The sequence below is a fragment of the Pan paniscus genome, chromosome 12, assembly GCF_029289425.2.
Source record: "Pan paniscus chromosome 12, NHGRI_mPanPan1-v2.0_pri, whole genome shotgun sequence".
In the NCBI taxonomy this organism is placed as follows: domain Eukaryota; kingdom Metazoa; phylum Chordata; class Mammalia; order Primates; family Hominidae; genus Pan; species Pan paniscus.
Genome location: NC_073261.2, coordinates 88,318,423 through 88,338,157, shown reverse-complemented (window position 1 = coordinate 88,338,157; position 19,735 = coordinate 88,318,423). Strand labels below are relative to the sequence as shown.

Here is a 19,735-nt window from a genome sequence, read left to right as displayed (position 1 = left end):
ATCTCTGGGTTTTCCTACTACTTCTTTGGGATTCTGTCTACCTTCTTTAACACTCATTATCTTCTACTTGATTTTTAAATGTCATAGATCCTCATGGCTCAATCTTATATTTGATCTTTTCTCACACTATATTTTCTCTTTAGGCAGTCTCATCTACACCCTATGCTTCAATCACCACCTACACACTGATGATTCAAAACCATATAAATTCAGTTGAGACCTCTTCTTTGACTAACTTCAGACTAATTGCTACTTGTTTCAATAACACATCTATCTGTGTCCAGAACCAATATTGTGATTTCTCTGGCCTGCCTGCATGTGCAAACACACACACCCACCATATGAAATAGGAAACTTCTTCTAGTGATATAAATTTCAGTGAATTACACCACCATCACTTCAATTATGCATGTTTGAAATACAGACACTTTGACACTTCTTCCTTCCTCCTTCGCCATATATATTCCATCTTGCAATTTTATTGATTTTAAACTTCCACTTCTCTCCATTGCCATCTCTCTCTGCCACTATCCAGTTTTTAGCTCCCACCACCTCTCACTTGCATTATGAAATAGCTCCAAATTTATTGTGCACATCTAATCTTTCTGTCCCTGCTATAATCCATTCTCCAAATCATTGCCAGCATTACATTTTAGAAATGCAAATCTAATTCATTCTCTCTCTGTATTTGTCTCTCTCTCGCTACATGCACACACACACAGTTTTAAAGAAGGCTAAATTGTTGTCCATTGCTTTTTGGATGAAAACAAAAATCATTAACATGGGCTGGTCCCTACCTGACTCATGTTACCATGCTTTCCTTGCTCTCTCCTATCCCTCTCTGTTGTCTTGGTTCTATCTGTTCTGGATTTCCTGGAGTGTATCTGCCTCTGGTCTTTGCCTGTTAAATGCTCTTTTCTCTCCTCATCACCTCCTCAAAACCTGAAATCAATTGTCCTTTTCTGGGGGGAAGCCTTCCCTGAATTCCTTGGCCAGTCAATCTCACACTTACGCTCACAGTGGCACAATGTACCTCTCATTTGTAGTCCCTATAACATTTGTAATTTCACATCTATTTCCATGATTCTTTCATTCAGGTATGACACCCCTACTGAATTATAACTGTCATGAAATCAAGAATTGTGTCTGTTTTGGCACATTCATATTTCCAGTATCAGTCATAGTGTAGATGTTTAATAAATATTTACTGAATCAGTGAATAATGAATAAAAAGTACTCTTCCATGAATCTTTCTTACACTCACGCTTAGCTGTCACTCTACCTTTCTAACAAATGGCCTAAGCAGAGGAAGATGCTAAAGGGGCTGCTAAGGCAGCAAGAAAATCAAGTAACACAGAAACAGTCAGTTGGTTCTTTGCACTTAGGATTCTCAGAAGAATTTTTTGCTTCTGCCTTCAAAATTAAACTGGAATATTAAAACTGATCTTTTGGTCCCTGGAAGATGAAGTACAAACCATCATCAAAAAGTATCTACTGTTGGGACTGGTGACTCACTTTGTCCTTCCCTCCTGTAAGCCATGAGAAGGAATCAAAATGATTCTGTCATCAAGAGCATCACAAATCCTGGATCTTCACCCGATTTTTAATGCTTCACGTCTAGCACAAGCACTTTCATTTTCAAGGGATTCCATACTATATTGTCTAGCCCCTGGCTGGGTTGGGATATAGTTATCTTGGTGGCATAGGATCAGCATGTGTAAGAGCGGGATATTGTTGGGCACTGTATTGAAAAGAGTAACCCTGGGAAGGTGAGGGTGATTATTAAGACCAACTCTGAAGCAATGACTAGTGACCAGAAATGAGTTGATGTCAGAAATTTCTACAGAGATGGTGATAGCTTATAAAGGTGAAAATCCAGTAAATAGTCTGGGGTTTAAAAACTCAAGTAAGGGATGAAACAAGGGATGACGCAGAAATTATGTGTAGTAGAAAAGGCAGATGTCAGGGGTAGAAATACATCACCAGGCAAGTAAGGCCAAGTACGTGCCCATCTGGAACACAAGGCAGAATCTCTTCAGTAAGTTGGCTTTATTGGTTTTAGTCATTTTTATCTATTGCTGATGCTCATGTGATACTTTGTTTCTTGGGTGAATTTCAGTATCTCAGACAGACACATACAAGGAGAAAGAACAGAAGTTCTTAGGTAGTTTTTTAGTAATAGAAGTTCTTAGATTTTTTTTTTTTTAGTAAGAAAGAAAAGTGCTGGGAGAGATTGATCATTCCTTATACAAAGGCCTTCATTCCTCACAAAAATAGAACTTTCAGTCAAGAATTTGGTCCTTTAAAAAAGAAAGAGGAAGAAAAGAAAGCATGAGCTCTATCCCTCTTTTGACTAAATACTACCACTGACTTTCCTGTTTAGAACTAAAGGCTGTCTCTTGTTCCACAGGTCAAATGCATACTTTTTAAAATGCCACTTGACCCCTTGGGTTCCCCATTCTCAGTAGAAAAGCAAAATGGTCATTAATTTATTTTGACATGCAAACTTAGCTGAACATTTTTTGGTGATTCAACCCCACAGATGTAAAGTGAAAGAGTGCCAGGAAAGCAAGTGAGAGCCATGAGATTACCACAAGTCTGTGAGCACATTTTTTTCAAGGCTTACAGAATCCCAAAGCTTGCCCTTGCTTCAGGAAAAAGAACTGGTTGACACCTGAGAGGTTTTAAGCCACAAGAAGCTGAGGCCCGTTGTGAGAAGGGCAGGGACAGTGGGGCCAGGCCACATGCGACGCGTCACCCACCTCCTGCCTCACCTCCCCCACTGAGATGTCTGCTGGGTGGGAGGAGGCTTATTGCCAGAGAACAGTCTGGTGTTTTCTGTTCCTGCTTCAGGAAGTCCCCCTTCTCCTGCCACCCCCGCAGCTCCTCAGCCTGGAAACAACTTTTAGAGAGGAGAAGGGAAGCAAAGCTTTCAAAAGTAGATACCTGTGGGGTTTGAAGGGAGGTGCCCCTTGTTCAAGTATTTCTCCCCCAAAATTGAAAGGACACTTCAGATTCATTCATTTTAGTTTTGATGTATTTTCAGTAATTAAGAAGCCACTAAGAAAATTGACCCTGGGAAGACAAATTCCTGAAGCTGAGTCAGATACAGCCAGCTCTTACCATACCATCTGACCCTCAGTTCCCTCTGACCTCATCTCTTCCCACCTCCTCTCTGTCTGACTCAGCAGTGGCCACACAGGCCTCCCTGCTGATTCGAGAATGGCTCCCACCTGAGGCCTTGGGCCCCCCTCGTTTTCGCCCCCACATACCCATCTGGCTTCCCCTTCACTGCTTCCAAGGCTCTGCTCAGAGAGCATCCTGTCAGACCAGTCTTTCCTGGACATGCTGAGTGTACCCTTCCCCTATTTCATTTTCCTTCGTGGCACCTTTTACCACCTGATATGTTCAATGGCTCTATGTTTGTTTGTAGTAAGTCTCGCCTGACTAAAATATAAGATCCATGCGAGAAGAGACTTTCTGCTCTACCCTTGGCACATAGTGGGTGCTCAAAAAATATTCAAGTGCTCGCTTCGGCAGTACATGTACTAAAACTGGAACAATACAGAGAACATCATTAGCACGGCCCCTTCACAAGGATGACACACAAATTTATGCAGCATTCCATAATTTCGAGAAATACAAATCAAAACCACAATGAGATAACATCTCACACCAGTCAGAATGGCTATTATTAAAAAGACAGAAAATAAGAGTTGCTGGTGAGGCTGCAGAGAAAAGGGAAAGCTTATATGCTCTTAATGGAAACACAAACTAGTTGAGCCACTGTGGAAGACAGTCTGGAGATTTCTCAAGGAACTCAAAATAGAACAACCATTAGACCCAGCAATCCCACTACTGAGTATATACCCAAAGGAAAGTAATTCATCCTATCGTAAAGACACATATGCTCATATGTTCATTGCAGCACCGTTCACAATAGCAAGGACATGGAATCAACCTAAGAGCCCATCAACAGTGGATTGGAGAGAGAAAATGAGTTACAAATAGACCATGGAATACCATGCAGCCATAAAAAAGAATGAAATCATGCCCTTTTGCAACATGGATGGAGGTGTAAGGCATCATGACCTCCATAAATGACCTAATATAAGAACCTAAAACAAAATATTGCATGTTATCACTTGTAAGTGGGGTCTAAACGTTGAAGACACATGATCATGAAGATGGGAACAATAGGCACTGGGGATCACTAGATGGGGAAGGAAGGGAGCAGGGGGCATGGGCTGAAGTGCCACCTGTTGCGTCCTATACTTATTCCCTGGGTGATGGGATCATTGGGATCCCAAGCCTCAGGGTGATGCAATTTACCCATGTAATAAACCTGCATGTGTACCCTTTAATCTATGATAAAAGTTGAAATTAAAACATAAACAAATAAAATCATGAGTACTGTTTCAAAAAATATATTTGAGGAAAGAAGGAAGGAAAGAGCGATGGAGAGATGGAGGAAGACTAAAGGAAGGATGATGGCCCTGAGAGAATAGAGCACAGGCCAGGGGTGAGATACAGAGTGAGATGGGAGCTGAATGGGGTCTCTGAAACTAGACATGGAAGACACCAAAAGAAACATTCCTACTTCATCTTTCCCTGTGCCTGGGATAATTTACTCCTGGATGGTAAAGATATGTCTTGGTTTCATCTGTGTTAAATAAACCTGCACAATGTTACAAGCTGGCATTGCTTCATAAGCTTGACCTTAGCTTTCAAATAGGACCTTGATCATTGCTCAATGACCAAGTCACAAAGTTGCCTAATGATATTGGCCCACAGCCATGTTATTGCAAACATGGCAATGACTGGCCAAAACCAGGTGTGCTCCTTACATTTCTGCCCGGGTGATACTCTCAGAGAGCTCCTCGCCATGAGAACTAAGTCACTCTCCCAGTGCCAGGAGCCAGGACAATTATGGGGCTTTCCCTATTGTGTGTTCTTGCTGCTAACCGGCTCCCAGGCCTAGGCTTCTGAGAAACAGTGTAGGCACACAAGCTGCAGATCTCTCCTCACTTTATTCTCTCTCCCCTTCCCCAAACCCACAATAGCCTCTACCATAGTGCTTATTCTTTTGACCTGTTCTGATCTGCTAGCCTAACTAACTATTCCCCAGCACCTTTAGGAAGATAGGTCTTCCCTGACCCTCAGTCTGAGGTCTAGAGGCCCTTCTGCCTTGCCTCACAGGCATCTTCCCTCCTCCCCCGTCTCCTAGACCAGTCCAACAGCAGCCCGTGCAGCCTCTGAAGTCCACTCCCAGTGCTAGCTGATGGGAACCCCATGGGCTCCTGTCTGCTATACAAATGGAACAGACTTTCTTCAGAGGCAACCCCAGCTGCCCCACTGAAGCTGGTTGCCACAGTGATTTTCAGTCTCATACCAGATTCTGATCTCTTCTCTTGCCCACCTTTGGTGCTGCAGAGTGGATCATCTTGTCTTATACTCAAGTCATCACTAAAATTTATAGAAAAAGCGAGAATTTAAAAAAAAAAACACTAAAAAATCACCTTGCACGCATATACCTCAGAAGGCCTTTGGCCTAATGATAATGTGTGACATTAAGGCAAATAACCAAAAATATATAATTTTTCTATTTATTTCTTTGAGTGGGCTCAGTTGCAGATATATGAATCTGACCAGGGTCCTGATCACTTCCTGCTCCCAAAGACCACCCTTTGAGCCTGTAAGATCCAAAGTCAACTCAGTGGATTAATGTGCAAGTCTAGCCTGAGCCAGTAAGACATGGTTCCCTCTAAGATGCCGGGAAAGGACCTAGGGCTTCCCTGGGCTCAGCTCTTAGGTAAGCCATGGCCTGGCCTGGCCTTTTAGAGGTTGTGCAAGACCAGCCTCTGTGATCTGCGAAGGCCCTGAGTCCCAGACATCGTCTCCAACACTGACCTAGATCCAGTGCCAGCAGGACAAGAAAGTCCCCTCTGCTTTAACCTTTACATGAAAAGAAACTTTGAAATGACCAATCCACATTTTTTTGTTTGTTTTTTTCTGCTTTCCACAGCCCTTTCCTGTCTGTAAAACCAACCTCCTCTTCTTGGCTCATCAGAACACTCATTCTATTTTATGGAATAAAGTGCTGCCCAATTGTAGAATCAAAAATACAGCAAATTAATGTTTTTTATATAAAGTTTTTGATACATAATAATTATACATATTTATGGGGTATGTGTGATATCGTGACACAGCCATAGAATGTGTAATGATCAAATCAGGGTATTTAGGATATCCATCGCCTTGAACATGTATCATTTCTTTGAGCTAGGAACATTTCAAATTTTCTCTTCTGGCTATTTTGAGATACACAATATGTTTTTGTTAACTATAGTCACCCTACTTTGAGGCTGAATACTAGCACTTATTCCGTCTAACTATATGTCTGTACCTATTAACCAACCTCTCTTCATCCCACACACCCTTCATAGCCTCTAGTAGCTACCATTCTTTTCTCTACCTCCATGAGATCCATCTTTTTAGCTCCCACATATGAGTAAGAATATGCAATATTTGTCTTCCGGTGCCTGGCTGATTTTACTTAACAAAATGCCCTTCCATTCCATACATGTTCCTGCAAATGATAGAATTTCATTCTTTTTTATGGCTTAATAGTATTCCATTGTGTGTGTGTGTGTGTGTGTGTGTGTGTATCACATTTGCTTTATCCATTCATCTGTTGATGGACACTTAAATAGTGCTGCAATAAACACGGGAGTGCAGGTCTCCCTTTGATATATTGATTTTTTTTCCTTTGGATAAATACCCAGCAGTGGGATTTCTGGATCATATGGTAGTTCTATTTTTAAGTTTTTGAGAAACTTCCATAGTGTTTTCTATAATGGCTATACTGATAAATGAATTTAACAAGGTTGCAGAATACAAAATCAACATACATAATCAATAGCATTTCTACATACCAATAATTAACTTGCTGAAGAAGAAGTCAAGAAAGTAATCCCATTTAAAATAGCTATAAAAAATTGTCTAGGAATAAATTTAATCAAATTTAATAAATTCTTTCCGATGAAAGAAATTGAAGAAGACACAAACAAATAGATATTCCATGCTCATGAATTGGAAGAATTAATATTGTTAAAATGACCATATTACCCAAAGTAATCTACAGATTCAATCTCTTATCAAAATACCAATAACATTCTTCACAGAAATAGAAAAATAATCCTAAAGTTTATATGGAACTACAAAACACCCCAAATAGCCAAGCAATACTGAGTAGAAAGAACAAAGTGGTAGGCATTACACAATCTGACTTCAAAATATACTATATTTGGTTACATATAGTAACCAAAATGGCATGATATTTAGTATAAAAAGACATATAGACCAGTGAAACAGAATAGAGAACCCAGAAATAAATCCACGTATTTATAGCAAACTGTTTTCAACAAAGGTGCCAAGAACGTACACTGGGGAAAAAATACTCTCTTCAATATACGGTGTTGGAAAAACTGGATATCCATATCCAGAAGAATGAAATTGGATCCCTCTCACCATATACAAAAATCAACACAACATGGATTAAAGACATAAATGTAAGATCTGAAACTATAACACTACTAGAGGAAAACACAGGAGAAATGCTTCAGGACATTGATCTAGGCAAAGATTTTATGGCTAAGACCTCAAAACAAAAACACAGGCAACAATTAAGATCTTTAAACCAAATTTGTTGTAATTTTGTCTTATGACACTAGCAACACAAGTGAATTTAGAACCATTTGTCTGGTCACTTACCGTAGAATTAACCACCTTCAAAACATGTAATGACTTTACCACTTAATCCCTTACCATTTTGTTATGGTCAGGGATACTGTGGGCCAGGTATTCAATAAGGACACAGTAGAAATGGTCTGTCTCTGTTCCACAATGTCTTGGACCTTAGCTGGAAAGAAGCAAAGGCCAATGGTTACTTGATGGCTGGGAGCAAATATCATCTCAAGGCTCCCTTCCTCACAGGTCTGGTTCCTATGCTAATAGGACTCAAAGACTAGGACAGGTGACTCATTACCCACCCATGGCCTCTATACATGGGTTGGTGTATTCACAACATGGTGGCCTAGGTATTCAGACTCAAGGCTCCAAGAACTAGTGTTCTAGAAAACTAAGAGGAAGCTGCGTCACTTTTTATGATTTAGCCTCAGAAGTCAAGCAGTATCACTCTCCCTACTCTACTGTTTGAACAATTACAAGCCCACTCAGATTCAAATGGACTCCACGTCTTGATGAGGGGTAACTAAGGTCACACCGTAGAAGAGTACAGACGATAGGAGACATTGGCCATCTTTGGAAAATACAATTTGCCACTCATCATGTGTTAATGCACAAATGAGGAAGTGCTATGGGCTCTTCTCCCCTCCTCAGCTCACCCTGACTTCTGTGTTTCCAGTCCTGATTATTTATAACACATGTTCAATATAACAAGGATGTTTTGAAGCCCAAAGGAGTGAATCCTTCCCTAGCGTTTCAAACCAAGATAAGGAAGAAGTGGAAGAAGACATTAAGACAGGCAGCTCTAAGGAACTATCCAAATTACACTAGGTAGAGGCCCTGCAGATGTTTAACTTCAAGATTTCCAGAGGCCACGTGTGTGTTAGTATCAGAGAATCAAGTTTTTATTCTCAATAAGTAGATGTTGAGAATATACAGCTGATCCCCACTATTTGAAGATTTTTGCATTTGTAAATTTGCCTACTGACTAAAATTTATTTGTAACCCCCAAATCAGTATTCACAGAGCTTTTGCAGGCATTTGTAGGCATGCACCAAGTGGCAAAATATTGAGTTACCTTATGTGCACGTCAACAGACGAAGGTGAACAAGGCAATACTCTGCCCTCTTGTTTCCATTCTCATACTGTAAACAAGTGACCTTCTATGGTCAACCTAGTGCCTTATTTTTCAAACTTTTGTGGTTTTGTTAGCAATTTCACTCTCTAAAAATGACCCTCAAGTCTAGTATTCCTAAAAACAATAAGGCTGTGATGTGCCTTACAGAGAAAATACATGTGTTAGATACACCTTGCTCAGGCATGACTTAAAGTGCTGTTGGCTGTGAGCTCAGTGCTGATGAATCAACAATATATATTAAGTAAGGCATCTTTAATCAGAAACACACATAAAGTAAGGTTATCTATTGATCAGTTGGCAAAAATGTAACTAGAGGCTCACTGGAACCTAAACCTGCATTTCCCTTTGGAGCAGTGGTTCAATATTTGCTAATTCATTGTTTGCAGTGACTTTATAGAGCATAACTTATATTACAAATAATGAGAATCAACTGTACTGTAGATCAGGACTTTTATAAGCCCTGGAGATACAGCAGTAACCAAGCAGACCAAAATCCGTGCTGTCATAGAGTTTATATTCTAGAGGAGAGGGGAAAACATAAATGAAATAAGTAAATAAAAGATATGTATGTTAGAAGGTGATAAGTGCTATGGGAAAAAATAAAGCAAGTGATGGGAGGTGGGAGTGGGTATTCAAGGTGGCCTTTTTTGTTGTTGTTACTATTGTTTTCTGTTTCTTTACCCAAAAAAATGGTCAGGGTGGACCTCAGTAAGAATCAGATAACAGTTGAGACAGTTGGTGAAAGAGATGAGGAAGAACACTAAGCGATCTCCTAGAAGAGAGCAGAAAGAACAACCAGTATACAGGCTGAGGATGTAAACAAACCCGCCATGTTGTGGAAACCAGGAGGAGGCTCACGTGCCCAAAATGGAGTCAGTAGGAGATAAGGTCAGAGAAGTAAGAAGGTGTCAACTCAATAGGGCCTGGCAGCCCATTGTAATGACTGGGGCTTTCACCCTGAGTGAAAGATGGTAAGCATCCAAGGGAGAAACAGGAGAGCAATTAAAAGAGTTGCAAAAATCTAGACTTGGAGAGTAATTACCACCAATTATAAGAAGTGGTCAGGTTCCAGATGTCTTCAAAGGCAGAGCCAACAGGATTTGCCAGTGGATTGCACATGTAGTTGTGAAAGAAATGATGTTGTCAAACATGACTCCAAAGTTTTTGGCCTGAGAAGCTGGAAGTTGCCATTCTAAGACGGAAAAGACTGTAGATCAAGCAGGTTCTGGAGGGAATTTCAGTTCTACTCATTTTAAGGTGAGATGTCTACTTAATATCCAAGTGGAAAAATAAGGTAGGCAACTGGATATACAGGGCTGGAATTCAAAGAAGTCCAAACTGGTAATATACATTTTGAGTCCTCAGCATAAAGATGGAATTTAGAGACATGTAACTGAATGAGACCACCAAGGAATCGGTGTAGGAAGAGAAGAGGTTGAAGAATGGAATCCTGAGGCATTCCAGTGTCAAAAGAAGAAATTGAGAAAAGCAGATTGAGAAATGTGGCCTCCTGGAAGCTGGATGAAGACAGTCTTCCTAGAAAGAGTGAATGATTGCTATGTCAGCATGCCCAGAAGTGGGGTAGGATGAGGACTGGGAAGAGAGAAAGTCCTGATTTGTAGAGTTTGCCAATTTCCATGGCGAAAATACTCCCACCAGAGTTGATTTCAAGCTGTTAATGTGATGTCACTGAATGCAGAGTTTAGAAGAGATGCACACAATTGGCTCTCAGGAGATATTGCAAACTGATCTCAGCAGACATTGCAAGCTGATCTCAGCACACCCCTGACAGCTAGTGATATCCATTGCCTCAGCAGGCTTTGGCATCCAAGAGGGAACTAACTGCCCAAGCAAGTCTGAACCTGGCGTGGCTGAATCTCTGTCATCTGGACAGGGCCAAGCAACACTTGTCTTCAATATGGTAGGCTGGCAACTTTCTCAGAGGGCAGCCCAAGCTGGGCTGGGCAAGAGGGGCTCAGAGAAGGATGCCATGGTCCTTGCAGCCAGACTCATGCTAACTTTTAGCAGAGTGCATTTCAGTAATGAACAGCCTGAGGGATGGCCCCTCAGCCAACACAGAATGCAGACCTCTCCGCAGGCTTCCCAGATCTTCCTGAGCACGTCTTTGGTGTCTGATTCAACAATGAGAGGGTCTGACTAGACAGATTTAAGTCTCAGATGGACTTACTGAGCAAGTACACTAAAGTAATCTGGACACTTTAACAAATAAAAGCATAATACTCTCTCTCAAAGAGTTGTTAAAACAAAATCTGATGAGAAACCTTCTTGGAAATAAGTCTCCAGGCTTATGGGAACCTTGTTTCCAAATCTGTTAGTATTCCCGCCCACATCCTGAGAATTCTCTTATGTTCTCTCAGACTCCAGACCCTACTTCATACATTTCCTGCTGCCTAGACTTTATCTTGACTGGCCTGATTACTGATACCATTTGGTTCCAGCCACTTAATTCCCAGCAGCCTGAAATGGCCTCATCCCTAAAGCAAAATACCATCGGACTAGGAGGAACATCAACCTGCTTAATTTGTGGGCTCTGCCTTTCATTTACACACAGGAAGAATTTTCCAAGGAGGTTTTTTTTCCCTTCCCTCTCTGGAAGTCTTTAAATGTGAGATTTTCATTTTTCATAAAATAATAATTAACAAACATACATCAATTACCTACTGAATGCAGCGCACCATACAGGATTCTATAAAACATACAAAGAATAATTAGATGTCTACTTATAACGTAGTTGGGAAATTTGTCATTTTCTTAGATAAAATTCTGACCAATGTGAGTGCCCAGTGAATGTCTCAGAAACCAGGTACTGGAGGACAGTGAGACACAAGAAGCCCACAAAGCTGCAGTCTACAGGATGGATAAGATCAAAGGAAAGGAAAAGGAATCTCCTGTTTGCTTGCCACTTCTTTGTGCTAGAACTGTTTAAGACACTACATCTGTTTAATTACATCGCAATACTTCCTATTGCTATAAAAAAGGATTTTCATACTTCTATGAAAAGAGAGTGTCATTCCTTTTTACAAATGAATCACAGAGTGGTAAAGCACTTAACCAAAATCCACAGAGCCAGTCAGTGGCAGAAGTGGGACCCCAACCGAGGAAAAGATCTCCAAAGTCCTATGTTTAACTCTTACTACCACTTCACATTGCTTCCCTTAGACTGAGGAGTCAGTTGAATTGTGCCGCCCCTCTTCCCAAAGATACGTCCCAGTCCTAAATCCCTGTATCTGTAATGGGATCTTATCTGGAAATAGTATTTACAGATGTAATTAAGTGTCTTGAGATGAGATTATCCTGGAGGTAGGGGCTGGACTGAGGAGCCAAATCCAATGACTGGCATCTTTAGAAGAGAAGGGAAAACAGACCCAGAGACCCAGAGGGAGGGCCATGTGAAGATGAAGGCAGACGTTGGAGTTCTGCACCCCCAAGCCAAAAACACCAAAGACTGCCAGCACCCCGCAGAAGTCTGGAGAAGGGCATGGAATGAATTCTCCTTCAAGCCTTCAGAATGAACCAACCCTGCCAACACCTTGATTTTTAGACTTTTGACCTTCTCAACTGTGAGAGAATAAATTTCTGTTGCTTTAAGCCACCAAGTTGTTGTGATTTATTATGGCTGCCCTAGGAAACTAATACGGACAGTCAGGATGAGGTCAGTCTGCACAGAGACATGGGGGAAGAAAGAGAAGAAAAGATCACGAAATGTGACTTCTAAAGCTGAGCCAAAATAGGGTTCCTGGGAAGAGGGAGCTATGCTCTTTTTGCTGCCAGTGGCAAGTCCTGAACTCCCATATCTTGGTTTGATTCCAACTAGCGTGTCATAAACTATTCAGTTTGACTCTGAATGCTAACATCTAATCAGTTTCCTCAGCTTGCTGGTTTTGCTGGTTTCTATTGTTTGGACAAGTTTGAGCTACACAGACACAGCTCCTGGTATACTTGTCCTCAAATATCAGAGAACATCGAATCATTCAGGTGCATCTTTGTGAGCACACTGAAGAGATAAGCTTCTGAGAAATAAAACTGATATCATTGGCAATGCCTACCATTGGTCAAAAGTAACTTCCTCAATAGCTCTTGGTGGTGCCTAGTTCTGTTTTTACATGGAGGCATCAGATAAAATGCAATGATTCCAATAGAATTCAGCTGTCATCACCCATTAACAGGTCAGTTCTGAGGGAAGCAGCTCTCTGGGGATTTCTTGTGGAATGAGAGAGGAGAGAAAACTTTATAGCCAAAGCAAAACGCAAAGAGATAGATCTATTTGAGAATCCTGGGCATTCAGGAATGTTAGCAAGGAATTGAGGAACAGACTGAAATGAAGATGACAAGGAATGAGAATAAATCATGGTTATGTCCAATTTTTTGTGTGTTGGTGTTCAAGAACCAAAAGTAGCCACTTACTGAATTCTGATTCGAGCTTACTAAGGACCTACTAAGGACAATGTACCCCATTAGGTGGGTGTACTAGAGCTATAAGGATGAATGAGTTCATCTGCTCATAACATAAGGAGGCAAACTTTGGGGGTTGGGGGACGTATATGTTGTGAGTCAGAGTAGAGGAAAGAAAAATGATGTCATATCCCTCAGCATCTGGGAGGTGATCCCATCAAGAGTGCAGTGGAATTTTTAATGTTGAGAACTCCATGAAGTTCTGTAACCAAGTACCCCCCATTTTTTCTAAGAGATAGAGAATGAATTATTTTTTATTTTCTCTTTTCTCTTTCCCCCTATTCCCCTGTTCCCCACTTCCTATTTAGCTCTTTAGAAATGCAATGATAATATTTTACCTTCCCTCCACCAGACATTCCTACAGGGCAAGCTTATCTGACTATGTGCTTACTTAAAAGCTCCAGGACAGAACTCTGTCCTACCAGGAGATTTCCTCAAAAGATGACAGTCAATACGCAACCTAAAGTACGCCCATTATGAAATCCTCTCCCACCTGGAGAGTATCTCGAGACAAGGCCACTTTACAACCTAGTTCTGCCCGGGATGGTGCCAGCTCGACCACCTGGTAGATAAGGACCACCTGGTAGATAAGGCACAAATCGAGTCATGCAGAACCCCCACCTGCTCACGCCCTCCCTTGCATGCCATTCATGCCAAGTCCCCTTTTAAAAGTTTCTGCTTTCTGCTCCAAAAGCAAAGTGGTACCCATAAGGCAGGCAGCCTGTGCTTCCCTAAGCTAGCTTTGGAATACAAAATCACATTCCTTATACCAGACTCCGCTCTTGTTCATTGGACTAAGCAGGTGGCAAGTGACTCAACCTGTATTTTGGTTACATTTCTACTGAGAGGAATCCAGGGACACCAATAACAGGCTGAGAGTTGTCTGGCTGCTCAGAGCTCCACACAAAGGTCGGGTATTTGTCAGAGGAGGAAAAGTGTGGCATCTTTATATAGACCAGGGCTCACCGGCATATACTTTGCCATTTCCTGGGAAAGGAAGCTTCTGGCTCCTGGAGAAATGGCAGAAACTTCAACAGAGGATTGGTGAAGTCTTTTGGTTTATGTGGCCAGATAGTACAAGGTTCTTATCAGGAAGAAAAGCACACAGTGTCTTTCTTCACTCCTTTGGGTTTGGGAAACAAAAAAAAATACACCAAAGGCAGTGAGGCCACCATAAAAACCAGAGTGGGGGCAGAGGACAGGATGCTGGGGAATTCAGGGGAAGGGCTCTTCTGAGGTCTGAGTTTCCCTGTATCTGCGCATTTATCCCAACTGAACTTTTCCACGGGAGTGCTTCTGGCCTCCTCTCAGCCTAACCTCCCCACCTCTCCACATCCTGAGCAAAGGTTCCATGTGAATGAGCCCAGATGGAAAAACATTGGAGGAGTTTTTCTTTGTCACTACAGGCAGGAAGAAAATGGCAAATGGAGACAATTATTTGCTGAATTTGGTCTCCGTAGACTCATACTTTTTGCTCAGTTTTCATTATTTGAGGATAAAAATTGCTTTTAGGCCTAAGAGACTCAGCTAACTGGACAATTTTTCAGTTCATTTTTGAGAAGTAGGCATGGCCTTGGGAGAACATTTTTTTACCCTCTCCGCACTCTCATTCCATCTCAGATACAAATATATTAAGAAAATGAAGCCAACTGAAGCAGAGGTCAGGAGTGAAAGAAAAGTTGATATAAGAGCTTCAGCAACAGCAGCTGGCCCCAGGTACTAGCGGCTGATAAAGGAAACTCTGGGCAGAAGAGCCTGAGATGAATGGGATATTAGTGAGAGGAGCTGAGCCGGTCACATAGCCAAGTTTTGCAGGAGGAAAAAAGAGAATGGGAAATTAATTATAATAAATTCCTCCTAAAACCCTGAGAATTGGAGACAACACATAGGCTATTCAGAGGGCGATTTCTCCTAATTCTGCAAGGTCTTAGAGTGCTTCTTACACACAACAGAAGGTACGAGAACCTCTGCCAAGCATATGGAATTGCCAACTTCAAGTCAGGAGAACTTACTTGTGAGCCTCCTGGAGATGGTTATGTGGACACAGATGATGGGTTTTCTTTCTGTTTAGTAAGGAGTTCAGTAAGGAGTAAACCTATGTTTGTTTGGTTCTCATACTTGCCTCTACTCCCTGCTGATATTTCCCTTGGCAGAAAATGAGTGCACTGACCAAGCCAAATGCAAGCAATAAATCCGGTGGCACTTTATATTGTATTAACTCCAGAGAGGAGTTAGAAGGCCTCAAGACAATCATGCCTATCGTGATATTGGAGGTTCACTGTTTGGAGGGCAGACCAAAACCTGGAGGGGTCTAGATACGAGGATCAGAGGCTGAGAAAGGGTACTGGGGTAGGGAGTGACTCCAACTCTGCTTTCAGCCACCCTTCTCAGAGGACGGTGGGCAGACCAGCAAAACCATTCTGGAGGGAAAGCCAAAAAAATTAAGGTTCCAGGAAGGCTGAAAATGAAGGCGGCCTTTTCTAATAAAGTGAACAGGATCAAGAGGCTGCCAAATGCTGCTCACTCCAACCCTTTTTATTGGCAGTGAAGCAAGTCAAATACTTACTAGGAACACTAGCCCTTTCTTAGAAGCGACTCTTGTTGAAAAAAACATCCTGTGCTTTGCGAAGTGATTTGTCCCTGAAGAACTCCATGAGTAAAAGAGACTCTAGCTGTGACTTTGGCCAAGTCAGGTGGTCTTGCTACTGATGAGGGGGCTGAATCCTGAGCATTCTCTTTGATACGGAAAATAAAATGGACTAGGGGAGAAGGTATAGAACGTAATGCACTAGGGATTTTTGGAGGGGGGATAATCTCTGGGCAGTTCCCTACCCTTGAAACCTAGCCTGGAATGGGCTGTCACCTCTGTGCTATTTATACTAAAACTGAATTGGCCTTAGGGATGGGATGGAAAGTAATTAGGATTCCCTATTACCTGATGATTTTGAACCCAAACTATTCCCTTGTGGACACAAATGGGTATGGTGGAGTCAAATGCATTCAGTGAATTCTTCCCCTATTGTTTTAATCAAAGCACCGATTTTAGCACAGACTCATGTGCCAAACAAACTATTGAAAAACTACTGTGATACACATTTAATGAGATGATCTAAAGTGTTTCTGGGGGCTTGTCATGGGACTGCTGAGGTGGTCTCCAGGGATGCTTAGAGGAAGGATATGGGAAGTGAGACATGTGGGTTGAATTGCCCCACTCCTAGTAAGGCTGATAAATTGAAAAACCAAGGTATAGAAGTGACCTTTTACATTCTGGGGCAACTTTTCATCTGTGCTTAACGAGAGAAATGAAAATCGGATGGATTTCCACTGAAAATTTCATGTCACGGTTTCATGTGAATGATCTAATACCTAGCTTTCCCCACGAGCCAGTGAATTATATATCCAGCTGTGGAAACTGAAAACACCATGAGGCTGCTCATGTTAGGCACCTGCTGTAGAGAAAAACCTTTCGCATTTGGGAGGAGGGGCAGAAGACTTGTTTGTAAAACAGCCTGGTGTGATGCTCTTTTCTGAGCATTTTTCTCTTGCTCTCTCTGCCTTGCCTGAGTTGTCTCTTCTCAGTGACTTTAGGAGACATACCTTTGGGCTATCTTCATAAATCTTTTGCTATGAATCAGGATTTGTCATTAGGGTTTTCACTCATGCCATTTAGGATACTGAAAACAAGGGTGTACTTTTCAGGCATTCTGTCTTACACCTGTAGGTCACAAGTCTTTCATGCCTATGGTATTTTGTTACAGTCTATATGGTTTACTGTTGCATCTCTCAATCCATTGAAGGCTATTCCCTAAAAACTTCTAGGCATGGAGTAAATGTCAATTACAAATGACCAGAATTAAAAACAAAAAACTTCTAGGCAGGTATGTTACAGCCCATCTTCAGTTCTAGGGGAAAGCTGGGATAGTTCATAAAATAATTCTGTCTGATTTGTTTCTATGAGAATCTGTGTTTAGGGTATTTTCAGGAGAGAGGAATACACTTACTTGCTCTAAGGCCACACATCTTAAACCGAGATACATCTACTCTGGGAGGTTTGCAGCTGGAGTTTTCAGCTAAACTTTTAAAAACTTTGTTTAAAATGAGTTGCTTTACATTGGAACTTAATATCCTCAGTGGGTTGAGATCGACATTCTGGGAATTGAAATTGTGTCTGGAGAAGAGAAAGGAGCAATGATGCATTTTGCAGTAGAGGCAGATGGGCTAGGCAGGGATGGGGGAAGTCTTCTGAAAGGAAAGCAGTGAACAGTTGGGGAGGGGTTCAGAAATGGAGCTAGGGGACCAACAAGAGAAAGGGTGGCCTACATTGGGATTTTTCTAGCTGCAGCATAAATCTAGTACATCTTTTTATATTGAAACTAAATACAGATATGAAATAAAGCTTCACCTGGCAATGGCCTCATGAGTGTTGGGCAAAGCTGCCTTGTTCTGAGGCTGTTTCCTTCAGGCACGGGCTTGGGCTCCTCTTCTCATTCCCTCAAGCCCCCCTCTCTCAACTCAGGTGCCTTTGTCAGCTTGACATAAGATCCTTTAATAAACCTAATGGCAAACATCAACGGGAAGCAAAAAATCCAGATCTCAACTATGGCATGAATAGTTGCAAAAGATCTAACTAAAGCCACCCAGCCACAGTGTGGCTCCCTTTCTGCACAAGTATTCTTGCTTCCTAAAAAAGGACCAACCTGGCTGGGAACGCTGGCTCACGCCTGTAATACCAGCACTTTGGGAGCCTGACATGGGTGAATCACGAGGTCTGGAGTTCAAGACCAGCCCGGTCAAGATGTGAAACCCCGTCTCTACTAAAACTACAAAAATGAGCCAGGTATGGTGGCGGGCACCCGTAATCTCAGCTACTCGGGAGGCTGAGGCAGGGAAGTGCTTGAACCCGGGAGGCGGAGATTGCAGTGAGCCGTGATCGCGCCACTATACTCCAGCCTGGATGACAGAGCATAAAAGAAAAAAGAAAAAAAAAAAAAAGGACCATCCTATACCCCATTCTCCGCACCAGTCATTCAGGTACTGGACAGACCTTAGTCTTAAAACCAGCATGCCTGGAGTGGGCTCTTACCCTCTATGGGCCTCAGCTATGGGGGAAAAAAAAAAAAAAAAAAAAAAGCGTTAAACTAGGGACTCACCAAGGGCCCTTCCAGCTCTAGCTCTCTTCAATTCTACATATAGCATTAAAGAATTTCAGGATGCATCTCCCTGGCTTGTTGTTAGTCTCTTTTTACTTTCTCCAACTTTCCCTAAAGCAGGGAATAGCAAAGAAGAGCAAAGAAACTTGGTGCTGATCTGCAGAGAGAGCCTCTCCTCAATCAGAGATTCTGAGCCAAGGGGTTTGTGTGACCTTTGGAACTCAACCACAAAGCCCTGGAAGAACTGGTTACCACCAGGACCCTAGAGAACAATCCCAATATAAGCCACACTTTCTCTTGTTGTTCTCCTATCTCCATTTTTGAACCTCTCCCCAACCTTTTACTGCCTTGCCATCTAAGTCCACTGTAAAAATGCAACATTTCTCCTTTCTCCTCTCTGTCCCAGGCAAAATTTCTATTCCTAGGCTGTTGATCTCAATCTGCTAAGAATATTATGTTCTAATGTAAAGCAACTCTTTTTAAACACAGAGCTCAACTCAAAACAATCTTCAGTGATCTACCAAAAAGGAAGATATTTTGAATAAGAGACTTCCTTCAGATGAAATCAGTATAATTAATTCAAATCCCATCCATCCTCTCTTTATATAATCAAACTTCGCAGCAGGACAGAGATAATATGGGTTAGCCAAGAAGAGAAAAGTTTTCAGTCCTAGAAGAAAGAAGGTCTCTGCTATCACCTCATAATAGCTTTGGGGCTACTCCCTCCAAGATCATAGAGCTTGTCAGCATAAATCATAGAGGAGCTGTTTGCATGCAGCAGAGGGACCCAGAGTGCCACCTGGCATGGTCCAACCTAAGAACCTAGGTGAGAAGCATGGGAAGCCAGGGGTTGCCATGAGAATAAAGGTAAAGAGACACAGTTTGTCTAATTCTTGGGTTTGCTTGGGGTCAGCTCTGCATGTCGAAATACCCCCTTCCACCAATTTTCTAGGCTTGGCTTGACTCCACTTACACTCCCGTAGATTTCAGCTATCATCCCTGCTTCCCTCTTGGGAATTTTTTTTTCCTCTTGGGAGTGTTATTTAGGCTGGGGAGAACTTAATGCAATCATCATGTTGATTCATTTTCACAAATACTTATTAAATGTCTGCTTTTGCACAGCTCTGTGGAAGGGCCAGAGTGGTATATAATGCATGATCTCTGACTTAAAGGAACTTGAAAGTAACCTGTGCCCTAACTTTGTTACCGACAGGAAATGATTTTGGAG

General features: G+C 41.9%; 1 non-coding gene and 1 pseudogene across 1 annotated transcript; both read left to right on the top strand.

Moving 5' to 3' along the window:
- The window catches only part of LOC100989247 (large ribosomal subunit protein uL30-like), a 172,204-nt pseudogene that overhangs the window by 72,532 nt on the left and 79,937 nt on the right, over window positions 1–19,735 (top strand).
- On the top strand, window positions 3,525–3,634 carry LOC112438937 (U6 spliceosomal RNA). Its single transcript, XR_003027254.1, has one exon. It is a non-coding gene; the product is annotated as a U6 spliceosomal RNA (small nuclear RNA).